The following is a 12487-nucleotide window of genomic DNA, read 5'->3' as shown; positions in this document are numbered from 1 at the left end:
CCAAAATTCTGATAATGGCTCATAACTTTATTTTAACTCGATGAAAAAGGGTAAATCTTGTGTCTAACGATATGTTATTAGGAACACTGAATTCATTGAGACATGTTTAAAAAACCTAAGATGGCAGCCATTTTGAAATTCAAGATGGCTGTCATAAAATTGTCAAAAAATGAAATATTTCAGTATAATTCCACATTTCCTCTATGAAAAATGGGAAACTTGAGTCTAATCATGTTTTTAATTCCACTTCTCTTCTAATTCCACATTTCCTCTATGAAAAATGGGAAACTTGAGTCTAATCATGTTTTAATTCCACTTCTCTTCAATCAGACATGTTAAATTTGGTGTGTAATCATATGTTATTGTGCCTATGAGTTTAATAAACATGGTTTTAAAAAGCTAGGATGGCAGCCATTTGGAAATTCAAGATGGCCGCCACAAAAACCGTTAAATATCGAAAATGTTGTTATGTAATTCCACTTCTCAATAAAAAATTGCAAATTTGGTGTCTAATCATATGTTATTGTGCCCTCTGAGTTCAATAAGTATGGTTTCAAAAAGATAGGATGGCCGCCATTTGAAAATTCAAGATGGTCGCCCCAAAATCATTGAAAATCAAATATTTTGTTTGAATATTTCCACTTGACAAATGAGTTTTGTTGTACAAAAAATGAAAACGAGTTATTTAGATAGATGATTATATAGGCTCAAATGTGCTGAAGTACTGAATATTTGTCCGGTGGCAATCTTGCAAATGACTTGCATTTGCTAACCCTTGGCTCTGTTGTAGTTTGCTTTTGAAATAATTGTATATAAACTTTAAGACAAACTTAGTAAGCTTTGAAATTAAATATTTCAGAGTAATCGCCACAGGATTTCAGCAGATTTTTTGCCCCTTCAGTCGAAGAAACTTCAAAGTTTTTTTTTTCCATATCCAAAAAAAAAAAGAAAAAAAAAAGAGCAGAGTTTCTATAACAGGAGGTCATAAGATAAAGTTAAATTACGATTGCTGCCATTTTATGACTACAAAATCATTGACTACAAAACCATACAATTATAACTGTTACACCAACTCAATTTCCAAAGAGCACGGTTCAAACTTCTTAAACTCAACTTTCTTTTCTTGACTTGTAATCATTCTTTAGGATTTTGTTAAACTCTTTATATTTGATGGAAACTGGTCTTGTATGTATTTTATCGACTCTTCTTTACCATACAGTTAAAACTAAAACGTACAATTGTTGGCTCAGGAAAGCAAAGAGGCAAAACAATCTGCTGAAATTCTGTAGAAATTTTATTGCTCTTATAAGCTCAAATTCGTTTTGTCTTAAAGTTTGTATACAAGGTTAATAAATCAAGAGGCATATTACAAAATTGATACAGAACAAATTGATAACGATAGTAGAGTGATGAGTGATGAAAGTGAGCATTCGTCTTCTGATGATGAGAATAATGAAGTATTAACGTATTGTGTTAATCATTTTGAACTACTCCAGTAAGTTTCAGAGTTGTAATAAGCGAATAGTGATAGTTTTCATAGTTATGTTTTGTCTAACAAAGACATTTTTATTGTATGGTATAAATAGTACTATTCACTTTCTGAAAATGTTGATTTTATAAATGTGCACATAATAATGGCTGATAAATTGGAAATTGGTATGCCTGTCACCTAAGCGTTTTGAAATAATTATTTTGTTATTTAATGGACTCATTGTGTTCAATAAATCGAGAAGTGTTTTTATAAAACAAATATTTGATTTTTAACGATTTTTGTAGTGGCCATCTTGAATTTAAATTTGGCTGCCATCCTTAAATTTTGAAAACCATGTTTTACTAAACTTTCAGAGTGCACAATAACATATTAGTTGACACTAAATTTGTTGCAATTTTCGATTAAGTGGAAGTATACTTGATTTTCAGCGATTTTTATGGCTACCATCTTTAATTTCAAAATGGCTGCCATCCTTGCTTTTTTGTACCCATGTTTATTGGACTCATTGAGCATAACAAAATATGATTGGACACCAAATTTACCATTTTTGATTGAAGAGAACTAGAATTATAAAAAACTAAATATTTTATTTTCGAAGATTTTTGTGGAATTTCAAAATGGCTGCCATTCTTGCTTTTTTAAATGTTTTACTGGATTCTGAGTGCATAATAACATATGATTAGACACCAAATTTATCATTAATGATTGAGAAGAAGTGGAATTGCATACCAAAATATCATATTTTCAATGCTTTTTGTGGCGGCCATTTTGAATTTCAAAATGGCTGCCATCCTAGCTTTTGAAACCATATTTATATAAACTCAGAGGGCACAATTTAATATGATTAGACACCAAATTTACCATTTTTGATTGAGGAGAAGTGGAATTACATACTAAAATATTTTGATTTTCGACTGTTTTTGTGGCAGCCATCTTGAATTTCAAAATGGCTGCAATCCTAGCTTTTTGAAACTATGTTCAACTCAGAGAGACTAAACACATATGATTAGACCAACATTTACCCTTTTTCATAGAGGAGATGTGGAATTATACTGAAATATTTTATTTTGACAATTTTAACGGCATCCATCTTGAATTTCAAGATGGCTGACATTTTAGGTTTTTGAAACATGTCTCATTGAATTCATTGACCCTAATAACATATATGTAGACACCAGATTTACATTTTTTTATTTGGTAGAATTAAAGTGTTTAATCCATTATTTTGCCGCCAAAAAAGCATGTTCTGCCCTTTTTCTGGAGGCTCACCCCCGCTCATTTTTTTTAAAATTTATACCCTAGTGATGGCAAATCAGCAAAGAAACCTTCGTCCAAGAAAAATGGTCACGGGGACCCTGTTTTATTATTATTATTATTATTATTATTATTATTACTACTACTACTACTACCACTACCACTACTACTATTATTATTATTATTATTATTATATTCCTTTTGTGTAGTATGGTGTCATTCTCAAACCAGACAAGACCAATGGAGATAATTGAACATTAAATCTCTCTGCGCCAGCCTGAGCATATTCTTTACACGATAGCTTTACAAGTCAGCATTCATGGAAGTTTTTAAAACATGAATAAATTTCTAAAGGGAAAAAACCAAAATGCATACTCAGCTCACTTTTTAAATAGTAATATTAATAATAATAATAATAATAATAACAATAAACAATTTAATAATAATATTAATAATAATTTAATAATTATTAATAATAATATTATTATTAAATTGTTGATGTTCCTGTATTTGTATTTAACGTAAAATAAAGACACAGATTTACAACAATAAGAAAAAAAATAATAGCAATAATGATATTAATAATAATATTAATAATAATAATAATATTTGTTATAATATAATATATATAAATATATAAACATTAATAAGAACAACAACAACAACAATAATAATAATAATAATAAAAATAATAATAATAATTTTTAATAGTAATATTAATAATAATAATAATAAACAATTTAATAATAACAAAATAAACAACAAGAAAAATATATTTTTTAGTTGAGCAACCAAATGTTGATTGACGTCTGTATACGCGCGTCTGGAAAGTTTCCTTGAAACCCACCCTCAAGCATGCCTTCATGAATTCTGTACCTAGGCATACGGGGGAAGATAGGCACTTTTAATGGAGCGACGCTCTAGTTCTCTTTATGCTAACCACGAAGATGTATAGTAAGCGTAACTGATTGACTGATACAGTAAACCTTCAAACTAGCGGAATACAACCACATTTAAACAACATTAAATTAAACGAAAACAATAAGATAATTAATTAGGCCATTTTTTAAAATAAAGTTCTCTGAAGGTTAAATACAGAATTTACGCTGTAGTTAATGTGTTATAGGTTGTAACAACTGTATTGAGTAAAAATATCTTTCGCTTGACATTAGGAATTGATCATTTGTGATGCATAATTATAGGCAATTTCAAGTGTTATATTGAACAGTGGCAGATTCAAGAGGGAACCCTGTCAGCACGGGCCCTCAACCTCCTAATTTTTTAAAAATTATTTTAAAAAAATGGAGAAAACAGACAAAATTGTATTCAACTTTTAATCGGAGAGTGCCATTTCCGGCCATCTGGAGGTTCCATAATCATCATTTTTCTTACCTCAGCCCCAAAAGTTGTGCGAATGAGGAGGGTGGATATTTTATTTGCGCAAAACCCTGCATGGGTCCCCTCTATTTCGACTACCTGGACCCTCCACAGTTGGAGTATCATTTCCGGGTTACATAGAGGGGTAATTTTTATCCATCGGAGGAAAAGTGAAGTTGCAGTCGGGGAAGCCATATCAAGGATAACCCTTATGATAAATAATTCATTGAGATCTCGACTTCGACTTCGACTTTGTTCTGAAATATGTGACGCATTCAAGGGCGGGGGATAAATTGTTAATTTTTTTTTTAATTGGAGATATAAGGAAAATTATATTCAAATTTAAGTTTGAGAGTGAAATTTCCCGCCATCTAGAGGTGCCATAATCACAAATTTTCTCACCTCAGCCCCAAACATGGTGGGGCTAATGTAGAATTCAAAGGGGACCTAGCCGACTCGCCCCCGCCCCTAAATTGTTAAAAAGAAAATTTAATGGAGATATAAAGATAATTATCTTAAAATTTTATGTCTACAAGTGAAATTTCCGGCCATCTAGAGGTGCCATAATCACATATTGTCTTACTTCAGCCCCAACAATGGAAGGGCTGAGGTAGTATAGATCTTCTATCTGTGAAAGTACCCTCCCTAGACCCTTCTATTTCGCATTCCTTGATCCGCCACTGGAAATTACTACAAATATGTCATATTACAGTAGCTTGATGCCTATAAAATGACTTATAAAATTCACCAAACGTAAAATAAAAATTGGTAAAATATCCGTAGACCCCCACCAGGGGCTCTAGGAGGCTTCGCTCGTATTGGACCTCATGAAATGCCCCCCCCCCCAACCTTCAAAAACGTTCCGCCGCCGTTGTGTAGTATTAGAATTCCTCCTTATACAAGTGATAAGATAATACCAGGGTGAACATACTGGGCGAAGGTTATTTGTATTATCTTATGAATTATAGCCTGGGATATACATCTTGTATGATATATCACATACAAAACCTGTGCATGTTATATGAAATACTGTATGATAAAATTAGTTATTCCCATGTTTTAACCCATCTATGAACAAATTGCTTCCAATAGCTGGTCTATATAACTATCTACGTAACACCTTTCAATTTATTACAACCCAAATACTCGAGAAATAATCAGGGTAACCAATTGAATTTGTAGGTATACGAGGGCATTGGCAAAAACAATGCTTTTTGATGTGGGGGTGGTGGGGGTGGCGGAGAATGGGGTGCTGAATCGATACCAATCACTGACCATAAAATACTCTCCATGCCTGCTGCTCTGGTGCATCAGAAAGGAACAATTTAACAAAGAAATCTGTTTTCTCAGCCCTGACTTCAACAAAGGATTTTTCTGGTCTCAGCTAGAGCACAATAAAGGTCCGCATCATTGGGACACTGTTGCACACTCTTTTTATTTCTACTAAATATCTCAGCAAGTAGCTGTATGGGCAGGAGTGGCCCCAGCCAGAGCTGCTCCACTCCTGCTAAAATTGATTAGGCCCTATAAAAAAATTATTACTTTATCACCATCACCCTACCAAAGAATAAAAACTGATGAGGGAGGGATTTTTATTTTTTTAGGGAAATTTATATTTAAAAAATGTTTTTTTTATACCAGTATGCATATTTGCAAGAAATCCTGAGCTTTTCAAGTGAAGAAAAAGACCATTTGAAATAAAAATATATGTTGATTAAAAAAAAAAAATCAGAAACCCCCACAAAGGAAGGAGGAAGGGGGGGGGGGCTCAGGGGTCCTCCCCTGGGAAAATTTTTATTCCTAGATGGCGAGAAATGAGCTTTCGCTATTTTGAGCTACGTGTCTATTAATGACTTAAGAACTTTGAAATCCTTCAAAATTCAAGGTTTTCCAACTCTTGAAAACGGTAAGGTTGGACGACGAGAGTTGCTGGTACCGGGTTACCGGGTAGTACAGACACGAAGGGACCCTTAGGGTCGAAGAAAGTCATTGATCGAGTTCCTAGTCCACATTTCAAGCGCCCTGAGCATCTTACATTAGATGGATTTGTGCGCTATATAAAACTACACTATTATTATTATTATTATTATTATTATAAGGTAAACTTTCTCATCCTTATTATGTACAGTAAATAGGCCTGTTATGTGTGTATACATACATTTAAAATAAATGAGTAGTACAGTAGTTGCATACCGATATTTTAAATTTTAACTGCAGATTTGTACCACTGTTGGGTAGGAGAATTCATACAGATCTTTACTAAATATCTCTCACGAAACCATTAATTATATTAATAAATTTCAGGTTTTCATTTTAATAATTTACAAAAAATAGGATATTTCAATTAGCAACAGTTGCTATGTTGATGACCTTGCTTTCACACTAAATTGTGTTATCTTAGGATATTTAAATAAACATTTTTTCATAAATCCTATACTAATTTATTACTATACTTTAGGTCTTCATTATATACTTATTTTATGAAAAAATATGAAAATTAAATTTGCATAGCAACAGTTGCTATGGTGATGACCTTGTATTTTATACATAAATGTGTTAAATTTGTTCAATAAGAGATGTTTATTATATAAATAGATTTTTGCTTGGTCAATGACAAATGTATGTGCAATTCTGCTGATTTTGCTTCGTTGCTATGGACGATAAAAAGAGTGTTGCTATGCAATTATATAAGTTTCAGCATTTCTTTACATAATCATATTCTACGATAATAATAGATAATTCAGATAATAAACATATTCATAAAACCTATGAAAATAAAGATTTTAATAAACTTTAATCTTCCTGTATACTTAAATTTCATGAATAAAATAGGAAATTTAAAGTTGCATAGCAACGGTTGCTATGGTGATTGAAATTGTAGTTTTTCTTAATGCAAGGTTCATTTTCGATAATAACCGAATATTTTGAGTAAGTTTCACCAATTGTTGATGATGATTATTCGATACTTAGCTAAAACTATAATTTAAAGCGGAAAAAATGGCGGCCATTTTGAATGCGTAATTTGGAGATGTTCCCCCCAAAGGGATTTTGGGTAATGTTGAGTTCTAAACTTCTCAAGACCTATATTTACAGAAAATATTATAATTAGCCGGTAGTTTTTCCATTGCCACCTCCACCCCAAAATAGCCTCTAATCTGCTCGCCTATAATAGTGATGGCAAATCAGCAAAGAAACCTTCGTACAAGGAAAATTGTCACGGGGACCCTGTTTTTTATTATTATTATCATCATCATCATCATCATCAATTTAATAATATTATTATTATTAATAATTATTAAATTATTAATATTATCATTAAATAGTTTATTACGAATTAAGAGCCGCTTACTAATTTCAAAACAAAATTTAATGACAAGAAAAATCGACGTTTCGAGTCCATCATAGAACCATTCTCAAGATCAAGTAAATTGAAAAAACTAAAAAGAAAAATACCAAGCAGTGACAGGAAGTAAGTAATTAATTTACATCTAAGCATTAATTAGCCCTTCTTAGCAGATTAACGAGATAAACAGTTTGGCTTTGACTGAATCAGTTTGTTTGTTAAGTATAGGTTTCAGTTCTTTGATCCAAAGCATTTCTTTAATTAAGCAATCAAACTTGGATTTGCGCTTAGCAAATCCAAGCAAATCCAAGTTTGATTGCCTAATTAAAGGAATGCTTTAGATCAAAAAACTGAAACCTACACTTAACAAACAAACTGATTCAGTCAAAGCATAGAGAAAATAAAACAGAATAGAATATTCTAGCGATTTTTATAGAAACACAGCTTAACTCAATTGCAAATTGACAATATACATAAATAACAATTGGTACAGTACTGCTTTCAAGACAGTTTGTTCTTTATGCAGCATAGACATGACAATTATCAAGCAAAATAAAAATTATTTAAACATTTTGGAGCAATTAAACATGTGTTTTAACAAACGCATAGCAATTACATATTACTGTATATTGGAAGTATTATTTTACCATAAAGAACGTAAAACTCTATTTTCTCAATGAATTTTTAATTTTCTCTATTGTACAACTAACCAGTTATTTTAAGCCCTTCAGTAGTCTCTGTACTCAGCAACATTTTCTTCTTAATACTTTCTTCAACGCCTTCAAGTCTGTTTACCTCTGCTTCCCACTCCTTGAAAAACCCCAGAAAGTCGTCTTGCAACCACTAAAAGAAATTTATTGAAGTATATATAACTTAAATAATATTAAAAACAAAATGACATCACTAAACAGAGTTCCAGTTGAAATTTTAACAAACCAATTGGTGTTAATTGACAATTTATTTACTTATTTTCATAATACCTCCCGAGGGATAAGCAAAGATGTACAGAACAGCGCATCAAAAACGATCAGAAGACAAAACAATTAAAATGGTGATAATAAGTTATAAATACTATCAATACATAAAATATACTGACACTTAACACTATCACATATTATTACACAACTAAAATAATTTTGCATGCAAATTTTACCTTAAAACGCCAGTCAGATTTAGTTCTGTAGGGCTTCAGTGCAGGTTTTCTTGTTCTTTTTCCTTGGAACAAATTTGACACATTGAGGCAGTCGAAAAATTGATCCACCATCCTGAGGAATTTGATTGTTGATAGCATATCATGGCGACATCATCTCCATAGTGTTTGCAGCCGAACTACTCAGTACCTAATATAATAAAACAAAAATATTCCAAAACATAGCAATCATTAGAATAATGTAACTTTTATTTGCTTCTCACCTAAAAAAGAAAAATTGGATGGACTAAAACTTTATGAATAACTTAATATGTGCATTAATCTTATTGATTCAGTGGCAAAAATAGACACCAATGTAAACACTAATAAATACCTGTGTTAACTAGGCTGGTGTTCACATGTAACAAAAACCAATTTTGAAATGTCAATGTTGCACATCTAAGAGGCAACAATGTTTAATTTAGTTCCACATTATAAATCACACACCCTTAGGTAAGTTTTGCACAAGCCCGTGCAAGAACCAGACTACGCCCCTGGCTATGAAGGAAAAAATAACCAGTTAAATTAATAATGGTACTTACATGGAGGTTTCGGGTCTTGTTATTGTAACCAGAATTTTCCAGATTGTTTCAAAGGGTCTTCAGTAAATGTGAAACATCACTGTAAAAATAAACATTGCGATTTTGGTGCATCTGATGTCGAGCCTTGTAAGTGACGCCATCACTCTCTGGTGTTGAATGAAGCTTGTAAAACTTTCTGTTCAGATCAGATTCAGTTCTGTCAGATACTAATGCATGCACTACAAAGCCAGCAACTTCAATATATTCAACAGCTTCCCAAATTGCCATATATATGTCGCAGCCAGAAGCTCCTGTTGTTGAGTAATATGCAATTGGTACATGGAGGTTTGAAATCAAACCTCGCAACATCAACACCAAAACATGCGTGGCAATCAGTGGATCTGGGTTTCCTCTACACTTTCTTTCGAATGAGTGCATTTCAATGGCCAAATTTCCAACATCTGTAGTTCCGATGATCTTTCCAGAGCTGACTGAAAAAAAAAACAACCAAGACTTGACCTTCATCTCATAAAAAAAAAAGCACTACGTGCTTTTTTAAGTCATTACCTTCTTGGTAGAGGTTTATATCCTCTACAACCCTGTCAAGCATCTCATGGCAAAAACCAGTTGTCACACCAGCAAAGTGACTGTAAGGCTGTAGGGTGTTAGGATGTGGAAGCCTCAAAAACCCTGACTCGCGGATCAAATTGTACGCTGACGACGACCGGTTGTGGACTGCGATGCACCACCGAATGATGGCTGGATGCCACCGCATCTGTTATCCCTTTTTGAATGATGAATGTTGCTGCTCCCACAACAGTTTCGCTGCTGAATTGTTCGGCAATGACTTTTCAATTTCAGAACTTGTCATTTCCATAACACTTTCCATTGAAGACGATGCTTGTGGACAAAGCTCCAAACTTTCCTGTGAATAGATGTTTTTAATCTTATCTTCAAGACAGCCACTTCTCCTTTTTAACCTTCGGCAATCAGACTGTAACGTAGTTGCTTTGTGACAAAGTTTGAAATTCGACAGAGACTTTTTTTTGTACAGTCAAAGTAGTTTTTTCTTTAGAAGATGCGCTCCTTAAAGAACACATGTCTGCTCGGTAAATCTTGCACACCTTGCAACGGTCAATGTCTTGGGGAGCAAGCAGGCTGCAATCTGTGTGTCTGATTGTCTTCCCAATAAAGACACCCTTCGGTGTTACCTTCATAGTTTCCTTTACAAATTCTTGCTGTTTTCAGCAAACTGCAAAGACGTGACCAACCTTCAAATTTAAGACTCTCCCCAAAATCTTCTCCAAGAACACATTTAGTGTGCATGGTGACTCCGGCTACAACAATACTCCATGTGAAGTTGCTGCTAACCGTTAACTTGTTTCCTACATCACCAGCCAGGGATAATCTGAGAATGATTAGCTCTTCTTTACAGAGGGAAACAAATAAACAAGGCAGGAATTTTTCCCTTGCTTCATTCATATACTCGTCTATAGTAATAGGCACCTCCGGAACCTCGCTTGGTGTACAAGTTAAGCAATTAAAATCTTCAAAAGTTCCAACTTCGATATTACATGATACTTTTCGGTTCTTGCTGTGTTCTTTCCACCATCGTTTAAGTTTTAACACACAACAATAGCAAATAAAGGGTGGGTGGATTTCTGGAACATCTGAAGTGATGTCGAGACACAAGCTAGACTTTATGATTGATTGATATGTTTCCTTTGAATAAGGGCAGCGGTCTTTAGGTATTGACTGTTCCAAGCCACAAAGCCTACAAACAGGCTTCAAGCATATAGAATGGTTGCTCATTTCCTAAAAGAAAACAAAAAATACATTTTCATTTTAACTTATTTTAAGAAAATGTTGTTTATGACATTTTACATAGAAACTACTGTATGATGGGTTAAAAAAAATAGTATTCCTCATTTGTATTAACCTTACGTTGCTTTTAGTACTACTCATTTACTGCAATACACTACAAGTATTTTATTAATTATTAAATTACATTTTATTAATTATTAATATCACTACTAGACAGGGGTTCAGACAAAAAAAACCAAAATAGGCCGTCCACAATGGAAGCCAGTGGACGTGGCACTGAGCCGATGGACGGGCCACGCCCATCTTTGGAAATCCCGACCGAATATTGGTAGACGACGACCGGACGACTCGCTGGTAAGCCTATGCTACTTACCCTAGTAGCCAGACCAGGTTTTGTATGCACTTTGAGGTCCAGAGAGTTTGACTTCAGAAATTTGTTTAGGGTGGTCCAAGAATCATTTTTGGCTTGGTAACACATTTTCAAAATTTGGCGAAAGGTCAAAAGGTCAGGGTCAAATTTCATAGCTATAGGTTCGTCATATCTCCGCAACCACTAGTGGTAGAGAGTTAATTTTGGTGCCTATTTGTTCAGAACAGTCATATTTCTATTTGCTCTAATAGAACATTGTGCTAAAAAATGACCGGAAATGCTGTTTCTAACCTTTGACATGTTTCAAGGTCATAGCAATAGGGTAATTATATCTTCGCAACCACTTGTGGTAAAGAGTTAATTGTGGTGTCAATATGTTCGGAACATTAATATTTCTCTTTGGTCTAATAGAAAAGTTCGCAAGAAAATGACAGAAAATGCTGTTTTTGACTTCTGACATGTTTTAAACGTCATAGTTATTGAGTTCTTATTATCTCCACAACCACTGGTGGTAGAGCGTTAATTTTGGTGCCAATTTATTTGGTATACTCATGTTTCTATTTGCTCTAATAGAACATTTTATTAAAAAATATGACTGGAAAAGCCGTTTCTGACCTTTGACATGTTTGATGGTCATAGCCATAGAATCTACATATCTCCACAACCACTGGTGGTAGAGAGTTAGTTATAGTGTCAATTCGTTAGGAACATTCGTGTATCTATTTGGTGTAACAGAACAGTTAAAATGACCAGAAATGCCATTCTGACCTTTGACATGTTTCAATGCATATGACTATCCCTATACGTACTTACTGTAGAGACTTCATTGTGACCTCAAATTATTTATTTACACATGTTACTGTTTACTTGATTGGAACCTTTTGTTAAAACAATTGGCGATACTGACCATTCACCCATGTTACAAGCCATTTATCACATGCGGCTGGTGTTGACAAAAGGGTTCTTATATCTTGGCCACCAGTGTTCACAAGGAGTTGCCTTTTGTGTAAAACTCCTTAAAATGTATATATATATATATATACACACACCTGTCTCTTATACACATCTAGATGTGTATAAGAGACAGCAAACAGGCTTCAAGCATATAGAATGGTTG

This window comes from Anneissia japonica, unplaced genomic scaffold, assembly GCF_011630105.1.
Source record: "Anneissia japonica isolate Jap-2015-1 unplaced genomic scaffold, ASM1163010v1 scaffold1415_len311187_cov125, whole genome shotgun sequence".
Taxonomy (NCBI): domain Eukaryota; kingdom Metazoa; phylum Echinodermata; class Crinoidea; order Comatulida; family Comatulidae; genus Anneissia; species Anneissia japonica.
Note: the sequence above shows the minus strand (reverse complement) of the source record.